Consider the following 18,413-nt stretch of genomic DNA (forward strand, 5'->3'; position numbering starts at 1 on the left):
GTGATTTTGAGTTGTGAATCACTTTGGTTTTGCCAATGTTCACTTTCATTCTAAAGTTCATGCCTGCTGTTACTAGTCTATCTACTGGTGTTTGTAATCCTTATTCTGTGCTTGCTATGAATGCTTTGTCATCTGATTGATGTTATAATTTGACACTCCCCCAATCTTAATGCCAGATTGTGTCTTCAAACTCTTCCTTAATCATTGCTTCTGCACAGACATTGAAGGGAACTCATTATAAACAACACATTTGTTGAGTTCCTCTTCCGATCCAACCTCCCTATTGGCTACTCTCATTGTTGCTGTTTGTCCCATGTACAGATTTCTTAATAGTCAACTATCTCCAGTCTACCAGAGAGCACTGTGCTTTTTAAATTGCTTTTGGACTAATTTATTGTCCATTCAAGCAAACTGATTCAGACAATACAACCCAATGTACCACTGAAATTAAAACAATAGTTTTTCTATACTTGTTAGCATCCCACAATTCCAACATGTCGGAGTCTTCCTGATTTTACTGGATACTTGCAAAGCACTGTTGGTGGTGCTATCTTTCAGATGAGATGTTAAACAAGGCACCTTGTGCCCTAGCATGTGGATGTATAAGACCCCTCAACACTATGTGAAGAAGAGCAGAGAAGTTCTCCCTAGTCCTGGTCATCATCTATCTCTCAAAACCTTAAGCAAATGACCAGGTCATTAACTATGCATTACCCTTTGTGGCCCTTGTGGTACAGAAATTGGCTGCCATGTTTCTTACATTAGAATAGCGATTACCCTTCAAAAGTACTTCAATGGTTTTAAAACACTTTAGGAAATCCTCAGGTCATAAAAGGCACTAAATTAATGCAAGTTCCTTCATTTTTCTTTTTCGCAATGTCTTTGGTGCATTTCCATTCAGAAGCTGGTCCCTCACTCATAAATCAGGGTTTGAGTTCTGTTGTATCCCTCAGATTACTGAATGAAAACTCCGAACTGAGCAAAAAACATTTACAATGCATTTGTGTCACTCTGTGCATGTTGCAGAAAGTCTCTTGAGTTATCTCTTTCTTTTAAATCTAAAACAATAGGAGGTAGGAGACAGAGAAAAGGGGTAATGGATATGTATTCAAATGTGGCAGGATGTAACTAGTGATGTCGCCCAGGGTTTGGTGCTGGGGTCTCAGCATTTCACCATATTTATAATTTACTTGGATGAAGGAATAGAGGGCTGTACAATTAATTTTCCTGACAACACTAAGTTAGGTGACATTGTAAAAAGTACAGATAGGTGTAGACAATTTCCAAGGGACGTTGATAGATTAAGTGAGCATGCAAGACTATGGCAGATGGAGTTTAATGTAGGAAAGTGTGAGGTCATGCACTTTAGATCCAAGAAAGATAGTCCCAAGTTTTTTCTAAATGGTTGGAAGACAGGAACTGTAGAGGAGGAGGAAGAATTAGGGTTCCAATTGCCAAAATCACTATAATCCAGATTACAAATCCAAACAATAATTAAAAAAGGCTAATGGAATGTTGGACTTTATCTGAAGGGAGCTGGAATATAGAGAGTTGGATGTTACAGCTGAACAGAGATCTGGTTAGACCACATCTGGAACACTGGATTCAGTTCTGGGCAGTGCACCACAAGAAGGAGGCATTGAACCTGGGGGGATTCAATGCAGATGTATCAGAATAACACAGGGGCTCAAAGGGTTAAATTCTGAATACAGGTTATAGAGACTAAGGGCGGAATTTTCCGCACCTACCTGCTGCCGGGATCTTCTGGCTGGGTGCCGCCCGCCACAGAGCCGGAAAATCCTGGCCTAAGGGCTGGACTTTCATCATTGACTTAGAAATCACAAATCGGACCATTTCCTGATGTTGTGTTCATGAGTTCTGAATGAGCGCACATGCACATATAATTTTCACCCTGGGGTGTCGGGCTGCGCTAGAGTTGAGGCTGCCACCAAGCAAGCCCAATGTGGGAGCAGAGGTGTGCAGATGCTGAGGCCAGTTCATTTAGAAGGCCTGCCTCTGTTCGCTGGGACATTACCCCAGGTCTCTGGATGACTATTAGGCCCCCTAGCCCTCACAGATTGATGCTCCCCCAACCGGCCCCCATACCCTCTCCATACTCCCTCATATCTCCCTTGCTCCCAGCCAACCCTTATATTCCCTCCATTCCCTCTGTACCCTTACCATGCCTCATGCCATCTCCGTACACCCATACACCCTCCATGTTGCCTCCATACCCTCTACCATGCCCCCTTGCATCTTCCATACCCACTCACCCAGTATCCATCATGAACAGAACTCATGAACCCTATGATAATACTGGGAAGTCTTTGAAATGCTCATGAATAAAAAAATGAACAATCATCCATTCACACTCCAATTGAAGAGAAAATTGCTCCTCTTAGGAGCTCATAAAATTGTCAGTCAAACACACAACCATTCAAACTCCCCTGGGAAAAAACCTCACTCCTTGCAAGTGTTTATAAATATTTTAAAATAAACAAACAGCCATTCAAAATCTCTTCAAAACACTTTAATCCTATTAACTGGTCATAAAGCTGTCAATCAAACAAAGATCACAGTCCCCTCCAAACTAGGTAAATAATCCATGCTGAGCTAAATCTATTTATTGGGGCTCAGAGCTCAACTAAGCATTCATAATGGGATTTCATTGCACAACTGAATAAACAAACCCTATAGAGCCCAATACAATGGTGATATGGAAGTTGCCTGAGCAGATGGCCATCTGTTCATATTTTATCAAAAGCTCAACAGATGAACTTTTAATCAAAGAAGTCACATACCTGTTTGGCTATTTCAAAGACTCAGTAGATGTCTGGACTTTAAATTAATGTAAAAATCAAAGGACAGCGTCCAGGTGGTACATCAATATCAGATTCTAAATACTGTTGCCTGCAGAAGAGTATGTTATCCACTGGATAAAGCACTTACATAATTCTACCTAGTTTAATGGTCACTTACCTCTTAAAGACAGAGTCCTATGATCAATCACCACATTTAAAACATAATTAACTTATCATTAACTTATGACATCTCAGGTGAAGACCTTTTAGCCTTGCCTGTCAAATTGTTTCTCACTCCACAATTGACTGCGACCAAGACTCACAAGCTGACTGACCTGATGCGTTTCACCCAGGCTTTAGGAACCTACCTGTCTCTTTGAAGATTTCAAACTTAGGGAAATTCAAAATTTAGCAGGCATTTAAAAGACTGAATCCAACATCACTTTTGGCCAGGCCACCACCCACCATAATGCCTGCACCAATCAAAATGGCGGCCAGTAGGAACCGGCTGGGACATTTGAATTCAAAGTCTCCTGCCTCCATTTTAGGCCATCTGATGCAGGTTTGCCCAACATTGGGATGGCAAAACCCAGCCCTATATTTTCAATCCCCTATGTAGAGGAGGTTAAGGGGCAACCAAATTGAGGTGTTTAAGATGGTTAAAGGATTTGGTAGGGTAGATGGAGAGAAATTGTTTCCTGTGGTAGGAAAGTTCAGAACAAACAGCCATAACCTTAAAATTAGAGCTAAGCCATTCAGGAACGATGTCAGATAGGATATCTTCACACAAAGGGTGGTGGAAATTTGGAACTGTCTCCCCCAAAAAGTTGCTGAGGTTAGACTGATTGCAAATTTCACCACTGAGATTGATAAACTTTTATTGGGCAAGAATATCAAGGGATATGGAACCAAGGTGGGTAGATAGGCACAGATCAACCGTGATCTAATTGAATGGTGAAACAGGTTAGAGGGGCTGAATAGTCTACTGTTCCTATATCATTCAGTGGTTTTTAACTTTAAAAGCCTGTAAACAGCTTTCCTTCCCTCTAAGGTTAGTATTAAGTATCGGATTAGAATTAGCCTTGAAACTTATTGTCCAAAAACCCAAGTGTGAATATTACTTAAGACTGAGATTCACATCGTGCAGACTTTAATGCAGGGGTCTTCCAAGCATTGCTTTTATCAGCTATCTAATCAGCACATGAAAGACATTTAATATTTCACACACTGGGTGGCAGCAGAAGTTCTCATTGTCAATTTTTGGTTCATCAAGGTTGGAGATGTCAGTGCTGGGAAATAGAATACACTTCATCTTAAGCATCCAGGGCCGGATTTTCATTTCAGGATTGGGAATCTGACGACCGGAACATTTCCGGGTCCTGGCCCCATGGCACATCAGCATTAGTGACTTGAGATGATTTTTAAATGCTAAGGCCTGACGGTGAATCTGGCCTCCAATTACTGGCGCCAGGAGTGGCCTGGAAGCAGGACCTCGTTATGGGGAGCAATTTAAAAAGCAAAAGGCAGCTATGACTGGACTTGCTGTTACCTGAAGATTTGGAACAGCAGGGAAATGACCTGGGCAAGGTGTCCCAGGGCATCCCCAAGCTTCCCCGATTCCTCATTTGAGGCTTTGACAGAGGCTGTCTCCGTGGGAAGAGGTACGCTCTTCCCTCCATCCAGAAAGAGAAATCCTCTGAGCATGAATGGAGGTGGCGACGCAGGTCGGTAGCCAGGGAGTCATCAGGAGGACATGGGAGCAGTACAGAAAATGCTTCAATGATCTGCTAAAATGAGTGGCAAATGGCGGCCAGCTAACAGATCTTTAACTCTGTAAATATCTGCATGTACACAAACTGAGCAGACTGAGTGTTCACAATTCTCCTTAATATTGTCAGATCAAGTGGCCATTTGCATCAATGAGGCATCAGCAGACCTCACATATGGAACACATTGGACAGGGAACACCAGTGAGGAGCGCACCACCTCATACGAATGTCATGCTGGAATGAGTGAGGGAGGGATGGCAGCCTTCTCATAAACCTTTCTCTCTTCATCCTGTAGCAGAAGAGAGTGGATAATTCCAGAACGATGTCTCAGACAGGTGGTGATGAGCTACAGCTCGGCACACACTGACCCCTATGGAAGAGGCAGTGCTAGAGAGGGTGCAGCTATCATTGTGTCAAGCTGTGGGAAATAGCAAGATGGGAGGCCATTCAAATCAGGGTCATTTGATAACTCAATCTACAGGTAATGGGCATGGAGGCCACTCCCGCCCAGCGTCCACTGTGGCTCTACAAACACTGGCATCTATTGGTCTGGTTTTGCTGAGACGTCCGCCGAGTAGCCCGAGTTCTCATCACCACCTTCTTGTTGTTCCTACGGGGTCATTTACAGCGGGGAAGCAGAGTGTACCAGCCCAGTCATTGCTGGCTCCTCGTGGGGAAGGATGTCCCTGAGCCTGCATCGTCATACCATTCCTCTGCATCTTCCACCAGCACAGACACACTCACCTCAGTTCAGCCTCAATCTAGATTAGAACTGGGAGCACTGGGTGAAGTGCACATCATGAGTGAGCACAAAGGCAGGGTCAGCTGTGGGCAGTACCTCTTGGAGGATGGAGGACAGACACAGCCATGCTCCACTAGGTGGAGAAGCTGGGCCTTGGGTGTCACACACCAGGAGTATCAGAGGCAGAGAATTTCCCAAATGTTGGAGATCTTGGAGGCATTGCACAGCCATGGACAGACCATGCAGGAGGTCATGCAGCCCTTGTGCTCAGCGATGTGTCAGGGTTTTGAGTGCTGGAGCTCCTCCATTGAGAGAGTGGCCAACCTCTTGGACAGCCATATGCAGAACAACCCTGAGAGTGCAGGGGCAGCACACTGACATTCACAGGAAGGGTGAGACTCTCTGTAGCATTGACCACTCAGTGTTGCTGAAGCATGGAGTGGATGCCAGCTGCGTCCCAGCCTGTAGTCCCCTCCAGCATGCAAGGGCACCATGAACAGGCTGAGGAAGTCAAAGAGACTGATGGGGGAGTCACACCTTAGGGGGCACCAGCACCATCCTTCACCTCCCCGGCCCTTCTGACTGAGGAACCATTCAGGCCGCAAGGCCCTGTGACAGAAGCTGGCCCTTCAAGGGCACAGGTATAGCAGCCTGTGGAGGAGACCCCCCTGGGCACCGCCAGGATGAGGATAGAAGCCTCAGTCATCTCAGTCACAGGCAGAAACAAGGGAGTAGACTGCCTCCACCTTATCCTCAACCACATGGGGAGAACCCCATAGAAAGGGACGGAAATGCAAAGCACCATATTGATAGGTACACATTACAGTTCACTTGGGTGATGTTTTATCAGTTTGTATGTTCCTTGATTTTTAATTTACCTGCCATTGATTATGCCAACAAGTAAACTATTGCTTGGTGTCAAAAGGATGATAGAGTGAAAGGACAGGGTGGGTGTGGGTGAGAGAGGACCTGGGTTTCTTGCAGCGCCATGGTCTGTGTTGGAGACTGTTAATGGTGGAGACCCATTTTCAATCTATTTGGGTGACAATGGAATTATTCAGATATGTGTGCCTGCTGGATGATTTCTCACTCTTTCTCTGGGATCCAGTTACTGTGAGTCCCCAGCTCTTTTTATGCTCATCAGAATTTTCCACCAGTGGTGGGAGGCAGGTTTAAAATTTGAAAGGGCAGTGTTTTCTTAATTGCAGTGCATGAAAAATGGGAGCACATTAAAAAACTTAGACCTGACTGAAACGTGCATCCAGAGGCAACTTGTTGGATTCTGGCCATTGCAACATGGGAGCATCCTCTAGACTACCTGACCAGCAGTCAGGTAAGTTGCTGGTGGTGGTGGTGGGGTCTTGAAGTGGGAAGAGTATGGGAATGTACTGGGGGGTGAGGAAGTAGAGCAGACCTTGAAGATGTAGCAACCCAAACTTTCTTTGTAGGATCTGGAGGAAAACTCCTCCTCCTGGCCTCATAAAAATACATTTTGAATTCACCTTTGGATTCCTCATCTGGATGTCTGGTGCCTTCTACTGACTCTCTGCTCAGTAGGTTTTTAAAATGGCTTTGGGATCTTATAGATGTGATAAATTCATAAAGCTTCTGCCTGCATTGAAAAGATGCCTCAATATTTTAATATCTTCTTCCCAGGTAGTCCTTGAGGATCGATGGTGACTTGCTTCCACTCCAGCTTGATGGGATCCAACAGATCAATAGTTCTCCACTCAGAGCAAAAAAAACCCATTAAAATATAAAGTTGGAAGCTACGTGACCCCAGATTTTTTTTTAAATTTTTAGATATATTTCAAAATATTGCTAACTCACAGGAAAAGCTTTTAATTAATTTTAAGCAAATGTATGTAGCTCATGAGCAGCAAAGCTCAGAAGTTCAGAAGGTGGGCAAATTAAACTTTCATGACAAAAGTTTAGTGCTAAAATATTGACCAAGATAAATATATTTGGGATATATAAGACTTATTAGATACATGGGGGTGTGCAGATCGTTTTCAGGGTAGTGAATGACTTTCTCTGTAGACTAAATGCATGGCATAATAAAAAGTTGAGACCAGGCACCATAGTCATCTGGTTATAGTGTTGGGCTGAGTGTTGCCCACCTGCTGGCTGCCTCTGTGCTCATAGCACGCAGCACAGCCAGCTTTCTGTTCTTAGAGGCAATATGTCCCTTTTAAAGGGAAATTACACTGAACTACAGGAGGCTGGCTGCTGCTGGATACTATTACTCCAATTCTATTAAAACAAAATCAAACACAGAGTGGCGGAGCTGAGAGAGGGCCCCATGGGGATGAATGATATGTGTTTTTTAATATCTGAGATCTATGTAGAGATTACATTAGTTTCCACATGTGTAACAGGTTTTATTCACAGTGCCGTAAAATGTCTACTCAATGCTTCAGCTCAGGTTTCCAGTTCTTGCTACAGCTTGTTTACTTTTCTCTGAGTCCACACCCAGGCTTAACCAGTCAAACAGAATGGAGCATCAATTGTAAACAGTCTCACATAATCAAACACAAAACAAGTGAGCACTACAGCATACTTGAGACCTTAGTTGGGGGAGGTGGACAGGAAAAGAGATGCCATGATTCTTTGGGGATCCTGGAGGCCCTCAACAATGACAATCAGGTGAGATTGGGAGAATGTGGCCAGGGAGGTCAATTTTCAACATTAGAACCCAAGCATCTAGCGACAGTGCCACAAGAAGTCAAATTACTTCAAGGTCAGCGAATACATCTTCACATAAAAAACTTGCATTTATATAATCCTTTCACTACCACCAGACATTCCAAAGTGCTTTACAGCATGTTTGTAATGCTTGTAATGTAGGAAACTTATGAACCAATTTGCGTGCAGCAAGCTCTCATAAACAGCATTCTTACTGCTCCATCAACCCTTCACGCTGCTCAATGTACCATGTACCCATCATTCACCCAGCACCAGGCCCTGGGACTCAGGACTCATGCTTAATATTCAGATACTCCACCTCACCCTCAAATACATTCTAATGATGCCAGCCTCATATCCAGCTACCACTGTCTCTGCATACCATCAGCTATTCAGCTATGGCAGGTACATCACCCAAACAAAGTGTGCCACAATCACTGACATTCTTCCCTCTCTCTTTGTGCAGGACAACGTGGCACACCATCGACGGGAGCAGAACAGAGCCAAAGGAGGGACTAGGACGTCAGCATTTTCTGAGCTCCAGAGGAGGTGGTTTGATGCAATATGGGGCCAGCTGCAACAGAGCCTGTGACATCCAACGTCACTGAGAACATTGAGGGTGACAGTATGTTCCTGCCCAATGCTCCTTCTGAACTCACAGAACACCCTTATCCTGCTATGGGGCATGATGAACAAGCTGCTGATGGTGTGACCACAAACCCCTTGCTTTCCTCCCGACCCCACTTTCCTCCACTCAACCTTCCCCTTCTGATTTTCTGCTTTCAGACATCCCAGACCTGCTGCCTACCCAGCCACAACAGCTCCAGGAGGAGGAGGGAGAGCAGCACTAGAGTGGTGATGAAGAGATCCCATCAATTGATCTGACACTTACAGTCACCAGCTCAGGCATCAGCTCAGGCACAAGAATTGCATGTACCTTAAAGACTAATCTGAAGTTGGGATCGACATGAGGTGAGTGACCAGGTAAAATGGCCTGCAGCCCTATTGCGGGATGGTTTATACACCAGCTCATTGGAGGGCGAGGCTTGCTGCAGAAGACACACATGAGACCTTGAAAGGGTGTCTGCCAGACAACTTGCTGTCACTGTCACACTGCATGGGTGATTCAAGCTCCACATAGGCAGAGGACATCATACAGATCTTCCTCTCTTCACAATTTCTGCTCCATCTCTCTGTCATGTTGCAAGCCCAGGGGCAATTTGTGTGGACAGGGTGCCCTTTCTGTGAGGATGCAACAACATGCACTGCCAAACCTAAGAACTCATTATAACATCTCAGAAAACACTCTAAAGTACTTTTAACAGAAGTTATTCAAAATTACCATACCTGTAAGTTGGTTGCCTGGCCCTTTAAATACATAATGCTGTGCCCCTATTGCAGATGATACTTATTGTTTGGTGAGTGACAAGCAAACTTGTTTACTGGATCTGCGCCGTCAAATTTGGAAGTTGTGTGTCACAACAGCCAGTAGGGCTGAGTGACATCATGACAGGATCACTTCCTATGCTTCCAGTGCACACGTGGGATAGCCATGCGAGCACTCTATTCAGCATTGTGCATCATGCAGGGTGCACCGGTAGCAGCTGGGAGCACAAGCGTGCCTCACTAGGAAGGTGTTAACTTACTATGGCGTTTTCTCTAGCAGTGTTATGGATCAAAGTTTGTGCTCAAAATTTTAACCAACAGCAATTTTAATAATCTCTGCTTGGTTGCACTGAATGAAAGTAATTGTGGTAGTTCCATCTTATCAGAATCAAAGTTTTTAGTAATGGAATGCCTACACATGGAAATCATGGGACCAACAAACAATTCTCTGGCCTATGTCGCTTGTCAGAAATGTGGATCATGCAAAGTGAGAAATCCTGTGGCTGACGTACCTGCAACAGCTTCAAGAATAAGGGGCTGAAGTTACTGGATTGTTTTGAAGAAACATGATTATAATTTGAAGTTATGGCAAGGCACACCATAAAATGCTGGTGAAGGCTTTGCAAGTCCAGATAATGAGTGGCTTAACTGTACATGATTTTTAAAAATATTCATTTTTACGGGATGTGGGCGTCACTGGCTAGGCCAGCATTTATTGCCCATCCCTAATTGCCCTTGAGAAGGTGGTGGTGAGCTGCCTTCTCGAACCGCTGCAGTCCATATGGTGTGGGTACACCCACAGTGCTGTTCGGGAGGGAGTTCCAGGATTTTGGTCCAGCGACAGTGAAGGAATAGCGATATATTTCCAAGTCAGGATGTTGAGTGGCTTGGAGGGGAATTTCCAGGTGGTGGTGTTCCCAGGTATCTGCTGCCCTTTTCCTTCAAGATGGTAGCCAGTCGTGGGTTTGGAAGGCACTGCCTAACGAGCCTTGGTGAGTTTCTGCAGTGCATCTTGTAGATGGTACAGACTACTGCCACTGTGCGTTGGTGATGGAGCAAGGGAATGTTTGCGGAAGGGGTGCCAATCAAGCGAGCTGCTTTCTCCTTAATGGTGTCAAGCTTCTTGAGTGCTGGAGCTGCACTCATCCAGGCAAGTGGAGAATATTCCATCACACTTCTGACTTTTGCCTTGTAGATGGTGGACAGGCATTGGGGAGTCAGGAGGTGAATTACTCACCACAGGATTCCTAGCCTCTGACCTGTTCTTCTAGCCACAGTATTTATATAGCTAGCCCAGTTCAGTTTCTGGTCAATGGCAACTCACAGGATGTCGATAGTGGGGGATTCAGTGATGGTAATGCCATTGAATGTCAAGGGGCAATGGTTAGATTCTCTCTTGTTGGAGATGGTCATTGCCTGGCACTTGTGTGATGTGAATGTTGCTTGCCACTTGTCAGCCCAAGCCTGGATATTGTCCAGGTCTTTCTGAATTTGGACATGGACTGCTTCAGTATCTGAGGAGTGATAGAAGGGAGGTCATTGATGAAGCAGCTGAAGATGGTTGGGCCTTTTAAAACATCCCAAGGTGCTTCAAGGGAGTGATAGAAAATATGATGACACATAAGGTGATATTAGGGCAGAAGACCACAGCTGGGTCAAAGAATTAGGTTTTAGGGAGCAAATTAAAGGAGGAATGAACAGTAAAAAAAAACAGAGAGGTTTAGGGAGGGAATCCCAGGGCTTAGGGCCAAGGTAGCTGAAGGCATGGACAGCAATGAAGGAGTAGTTAAAATTGAGGATACACAAGAGGCCCGTATTAGATGAGCACAGATAATTTGGAGGACACGGACCACATACATATTCCAATTATGAAGACATATAATAACTGCCCAGATTTGACCTAAATACTCAATACTACAAAGGTATACCCAGCCCAGTCACCCCTGCAAAGTCCTCCTTTCTAACATCTGGGGACTTTGGCCAAAATTGGGAGTATGGTCCCACAGACCAGTCAAGCCCCAGACTGACAGCCAAACTCACAGAATCATATCTTTAAGCAAGCATCCCAGGCTCATCCATCACTATCTTGGATATGTCCTTTCCCACCAGTAGGACGGAGCCAGCAGAGGTGGCGGCACAGTGGTCTACTGTTGGATGGGAGTGACCCTGGTAGTCTGCAGCATTTTCTCCAGGTCGCATTAAATCTGATGGCATCAGGTCAAGACTAACCAAGGGAACCTCCTGATGATTAGTACCTACTGCCCTCCCTCAGCTGATAAATCAGTACTGTTCCATGTCGAACACCACTTGTGAGAAGCAGTGAGGGTTGCAGGGACACAGAATGAACTTTGGGCGGGGGACTTCAATGTCCATCACCAACGTGGCTCAGCAACACCACTACTGACCAAGCTATACTGAAAGATATACCTGTCAGACTGGGCCAATGGCAAGTGCTGGTGGAGCCAATGAGGGGGAAAACCCTCTTGTCCAATGTATCTGTTGCAGATGATTCTGTCTTTGACAGTATTGGTAGGAGTGTAGTCCTTGTGGAGACGTCCCGTCTTCACACTGAGGGTATCCTCCATAGTGTTGTGTGGCCATGCTAAATGGGATAGATTCAGACCAGATTTAGAAGCTCAGAACTGGGTAGCCATGAGGTGCTGAGGACCATCAGCAGCAGCAGAATTGTATTCAACCACAATCTGTAACTTCATGGCTGATATACCTCCACTCTACCATTACCATCAAGCCAGGAAATTGCCCCTATTCAACAAGGAGTGCAGAGGATCATATCAGATATAGCATCAGACATATCTAAAAATGAGGTGCCAACCTTGTGAAACTATAACACGGGGCTGCATGTATGCCAAACAGGAGAAGCAGTGTGTTATAAACAGAACTATAGACAGAACAATCCCACAACCAATGGATCATATCAGCAAAACAAAAACTCAGCAAGTGGCTCACTCAGCAAGTTAAGGATAATATTACATTAAAAGAAGAGGCTTAGAATGTTGAAAAGAACAGTAGCAAGTCTGAGGATTGGGAATGTTTTAAAAACCAGAAAACAATCACCAAAAAGTTGATAAAAATGGGGAAAAATAGAATGAGAGCAGTAGCCAGAAATATAAAAACAGATTGTAAAAGCTTTTATGAGTATATAAAAGGAAGTGAGTAGCTAAAGTACATTTTGGCCCCTTAGAAGCAGAAATAGGATAAATTATCATGGGGAATAAAGAAATGGCAAAGGCAATGAACAAAAAATTTGTATCTGTCTTCACAGTAGAAGACACAAGTTGCATACCAGGAATAGAGGGTAACCGAAGGGCTAAAAAGAGTGAGGAAATTAGGGAAATTAATACCAACAGAGGAAAAGTACTGGAGAAACGTAAGGGACTAAAATCCAACAAATCCCCACGACCTGACGGCTGATGCTCTAAGGTTCTAAAGAGATAGCTACAGAGATAGTTGATGCACATTGTAGTAATATCTTTTATAAGCTCCAACTGGTGCCAACCACGTTGTGGTAGGTGTTATTTCTGCTGCAGTGGGAAGGTAGCTCATTGATGAGATCCTGCAGTGTTGTATGTTTAAACATGAACTCCTTATTGGTAGCCTTTAACTATTTACAGTTCCAAGGTTACTTGCATGGAGTTTTTACAGCCATGCAGGTAGACTGCTTACAGAGTGCTACTTCTACAATGTTCTATGAGAGTATACCATATGACTCTATACATCATACTGTAGGTGGTGCTAATCTCCAGTCCCACATTAACCCTTGCTCTGCCAAGCACTTTCACATTATAATACATGCAGGCACATATCACAACATCCCCTCTCTTCTCCAAAGAAAACTTTCCATCCTTCCAACGGAGTGTTACAATACAATCTTTACTTGCTATCCCTGCTCCCCCATCTCAAGTCTCCGACTTTATAAATTTAGACAGTCATGAGGCTTGACATTGCTTCCACATTGCAGTCTGTCACGTTTGGAGGAATGGTAGCAGTAATCTGTGTTTCTGGTTGGAGCACGTTCCACCTGCTCCATCCCCTCTTAAACAGTATAAAAGCCATCGTAGTTTTACTTCTCTTTAGCTCTAAACAAGAGTCATACGGACTCTGTTAACTCTGTTTCTCTTTCCACAGATGCTGCCAGACCTGCTGAGTTTTTACAGCATTTTCTGTTTTTATTTCAGATTTCCAGCATCCGCAGTATTTGCTTTTATCTCTGTGTTTCTGGTATTTGGCTATCTCCATTTGATTGGCTATTTGTGCTCCTTCGAATTGTGTTTCTCTTAATTAACAACCCATCTGTTTTCTTGTACACTATGGGTTTGTCTTGCTCCTTCCGAGGGGAGTGTGCACTCCATTCATTCAGAGTGGAGTCGAATTTTCTTTTTCTGTGGTGTCCGCCATGTACTGGCTAGCTGTATACATTTCACAAATGGAACCTTCATTTCCACGTGTCTCACAACTTCAACCAAACATTTGTTTGCTGTTTTATTTTAAAATCCTTTTGCAAGCTTATGAATCTTTTCATTCAGCTCAATGGTTTTCACTATGCCTGAGACATCCAGTGCTTTTACTTCTGCTGGTGCCTGGAGCCTCAGTGTCGTATTTACATTTCCCAATTTTATTTCTGTCTTTTCTTTTTCGGCCTGCAACAGAACTTTGTTCATTTTGTTTTCGCTGTTGGCCAGGTCTGTCTACGGCGAAGTGTTGACTTGTTTCAGTTTGGTAATTGTGCTACTCATGGCGTCATTATCCACTCGCAGCTTGGAAAGTTCTATGGCTTTTCCTTTTAATGCTTCCTCTTTCTCAGTCAACTGCTTCTTCAGCTCTTTTGTCTGTTTCTTGTAGGTTTTGGCTTACTCCTGGAATACAGAACATTGTTGAGTCTTCTCTGCCAACCAGTTCTTCAGTTTGTTCAGCGTGACATTAAATTCATTTTCCTTATTTTCATAATTTTCCAGAGGAATGAACTTTGACATAAGGAATTCTTGTAGCATATGAAGGTCTTTCAATGGGTTGTCCTTTTCTTTGCAAAGATTGCTGGTTCCATCTTGAGCTGCCCTGTAATTCAATAGAGTCTCTTCGAGTGTATTCTGCTGTGGTTCCATTCTGCTGTTTAAGACAGCCTTCATTTCTTCATGTTGCTGAATAGTTACACATTCCTTTTGCATTTAATATTGAAGGACAATCAACTGTTCTTTTAACTGTTTATTCTCTTCTTGACCTCGCTCTGGGGTCTCTTGTTGCCCTCAGTGGAGTTGCCCTCTCTCTGAGGTCTCTTGGTGCCTTTGGCAGATTGCCCTCTCTCTTGGATTCTCTTTTTGCCCTCGGCAGAGTTGCCCTTTCTCTGGGGTCTCTTGTCGCCCTTGGTGGAGTTACCCTCTCTCTGGAGTCTCTTGTTGCCTTTGGCAGAGTTGCCCTCCTTCTGTGTTATATTGCTGCCTTTGGATCTTTATTGAGAGTTGCCCTCTCTCTGGGGTCTCTTCTAATTTTCTGTCATTTATTTCTTGTATTTACCACTTTAAATGTGTTGCCGCTGTTAAGACCAGTAATCGTTTTTTTCACTGCAGGCTATCTCAGCAGCTGTCAGCTTTCTGCCTTTGAGTTTCCCGCACTTTTCTGGTTTTGGTGGGGGGCTCCGAGCGACCTTGGGTCTTCCATCCCTAAACTTTTGAAGAATCCCTGTAGAAACCCCTTCAACCTCAAAGTAATTCTGTTTTTGTATTTGTTCTGCAGGCTGGGGGCTGTCTGCAGCTTGCCGGTCCTTTCCCAGTAATTTTCCCGCGCTTTTCAAGCTGGAGAGGGTCCCAGTGATTGTGGGCCGCCTTTTTCTTTTAAAACTTTCAAAACTTTGAGAACTGCAGCAACTTTTTTCTGGGCAATTCTTTGTTTCTGCTCTTTTCGCTCTGTAGGGTCTTGTCCTTTTTCCTTACAGTGCACTGCAGCTTTCAGTGTTCAACTCTGTCAGCCTTTTTTTCTACAGGTTGTTCTTTAAACCTTTTTTCACCGGCAACTGTATGCCAGCTTCTCTAACCTCCTGAGCCTTGGGACTGCCACCTCCTTCTTTTTTTATTTTGCTCACTATCTTGTGGTCTCTCGCTCAGAGGTCTTGCAATATTTCTGCACTTTTGTTCGCCCACCTCATGATCTGACCAGCTACCTTTACTCTGCCTCATTCAGGACCTTAGCTTCTTAGGTGCACATCTCTCTAGTTAGGCTTCAGTGTTTCATACCTTGGGACACTTTTCTGGGTTCATTGTTTAAGGTGCTGTTAGGGAGGGAGGTCCGGGGTTTTGACCTGGCGATAGTGAAGAAACGGCGATATATTTCCAAGTCAAGATGGTGTGTGGCTTGGAGGAGCTTCCGGGTGGTGGAGTTCCCATGTGTGCTGCCCTTGTCCTTCTAGATCGTAGCAGTTGTGGGTTTGGAAGGTGCTGACTAAGGAGGCTTGGTGAGTTCCTGCAGTGCATCTTGTAAATGGTATACACTGCTGCCACTGTGCGTCGGTGGTAGAGGGAGTGAATGTTTGTGGCTGAAGAGCTTCTCCCAGAGTTGCAATGTGGATTCCGCCCACTATGGGGCACAACGGACATGATCTGCACCACATGGCAACTGCAATAGAAATGCAGGGAATAGCACCAACCCTTGTACAAGGCCTTCTTTGACCTCATAAAAGCTTTTGACACTGTCAACTGTGAAGAATTATGGAGCATCCTTCTCTTGGGCTGCCCCCAAAAGATTGTCACCATCCTTCGCCTGCTCCACGATGGCAAGCAAGCCATGATCCTGACCAATGGATCCACCACAGACCCAATCCATATTCAGACAGGGGTCAAGCAAAGCTGTGTCACCATACCGACGCTCTTCTCGATCTTCCTTGCCGCAATGCTCCATTTCACCCTCAACAAGCTTCCCGCTGGAGTGGAGCTAAACTACAGAACAAACGGGAACCTGATCAATCTCCGCACTTGCAGGCCAGATCTAAGCTCATCCCATCCTCCATCATTGAACTACAGCATGCAGATGATAATTGCGTCTGCTCACACTCGGAGACCGAGTTCCAAGCCATCATCAACACCTTCACCGAGGCATATGAGAGCATGGGCCTCACACTAAACATCTGTAAGAAAAAGGTCTTCTACCAACCTGCCCCCTCCACATAGCACTGCACCCTCCACCCCCCCCACTCTCCACCCCCCCCACCCCCCCCCCCCGCCACCCCGCCACCCCCCGCAGTTATCAAAATCCATGACGAGGCCTTGGACAATGTGGCCCACTTTCCATACCTTGGGAGCCGACTGTCAACAAGGGCAGACATCGACGACGAGGTTCAACATCATCTTCAGTGTGCCAGTGCAGCCTTCATCCACCTGAGGAAGAGAGTGTTTGAAGACCAGGACCTCAAACCCGGCACCAAGCTCATGGTCTACAGAGCAGCAGTGATACCTGCCCTCCAGCAGGCACCTCAAAACTCTGGAGAAGTACCACCAGCACTACCTCCGCAAGATCCTGCAAATCCATTGGCAGGATAGGCGCACCAACGCCAGTGTTCTCGCTCAGGCCAACATCCCCAGCATTGAAGCATTGACCACACTCAATTAGCTCCGCAGGGTGGGTCAAGCCTGACACGAGACTCCTGAACCAAGCGCTCTAATCGAAGCTTCAACATGGCAAGCGAGCCCTAGGAGGGCAGAGGCAATGCTTCAAGGACACTCTCAAAGCCTCCTTGTTAAAGTGCAACATCCCCACCAACATCTGGGAATCCCTGGCCCAAGACCGCCTGAATTGGAGGGAAAGCATCCAGGAAGGAGCTGAACACCTCGAGTCTTATCGCCAAGGGCTAACTGAAGCCAAATGTCGACAGCGAAAGGAGCATGTGGCAACCCGGGCACACACCCACCCATTCCCCCTACCACCCTCTGCCTACCTGTGACAGAGACTGTACATTGTGCCTTGGACCCTTCAGTCACCTGAGAACTAATTTTTAATGTGGAAGCAAATTATCCTTGACCCTGAGGGACTGCCTAAGAAGAAGAAGAAGAATGTTGGTGGATGGGGTGCCAATCAACTGCGCTGCTTTGTCTGGATGGTGTCAAGCTTCTTGAGTGTTGTTGGAGCTGCATGCATCCAGGCAAGTGGGGAGTATTCCACCATATTCCTGACTTGTGCTTTGTAGATGGTAGCCAGGGAGTCAGGAGTTGGGTTACATGCCGCAGGATTCCTAGCCTCTGACCTGCACTTGTAGCCACAGTATTTATATGGCTAGTCCAGTTTAGTTTTTGGTCAATGGTAACCCCCAGGATGTATATAGTGGGGATTCAGCAATGGTAATGCCTTTGAGTATCAAGGGGGCAATGGTTAAATTCTCTCCTGTTGGAGATGATCATTTCCTGGCACTTGTGTGGCATGAATGTTACTTGCCACTTGTCAGCCCAAGCCTGGATATTGTCCAGGTCTTTCTGCACTTGGACTGCTTCAGTATCTGAGGACTCACATACGCTGCTGAACATTGTGTAATCATCAATGAACATCCCCACTTCTGACCTTATGATGGAAGGAAGGTCATTGAAGCAGCTGAAGATGGTTGGAACTAGGACACTATCCTGAGATGAAGGGGAACCAGTAGATGTTACATACCTGGACTTCCAAAACTCATTCTATAAGGTGCCATGTAAGAAAAGGGCTCATGGAGTTGGGAGTAATATATTAACATGGATACAAGATTGGTTGATTGGCAGGAAGCAGGGAGTGGGCATAAACAGAGCATTTTCAAGTTAGCATGTAGTAACAAGTGGAGTGCTGCAAGGAACAGTACTGGGTCCTCAGCTATTTACAATTTATATTAATAACTTAAATGAAGGGACAGAGAGTAATGTATCTAAATTTGTTCATGATACAAAGTTAAGTGGAAAGGTTTGTTATGGGGAGAGAGGCTGCAAAGAGCAATAGGCAGGTTAAACAAATGGGTAACAAGATGGCAGTTGGAGTATGATGCAGGAAGTGTGAAGTTATTCACTT

This window comes from Cetorhinus maximus, chromosome 7 (assembly GCF_964194155.1).
Source record: "Cetorhinus maximus chromosome 7, sCetMax3.hap1.1, whole genome shotgun sequence".
NCBI classification, from domain to species: Eukaryota; Metazoa; Chordata; class Chondrichthyes; order Lamniformes; family Cetorhinidae; genus Cetorhinus; species Cetorhinus maximus.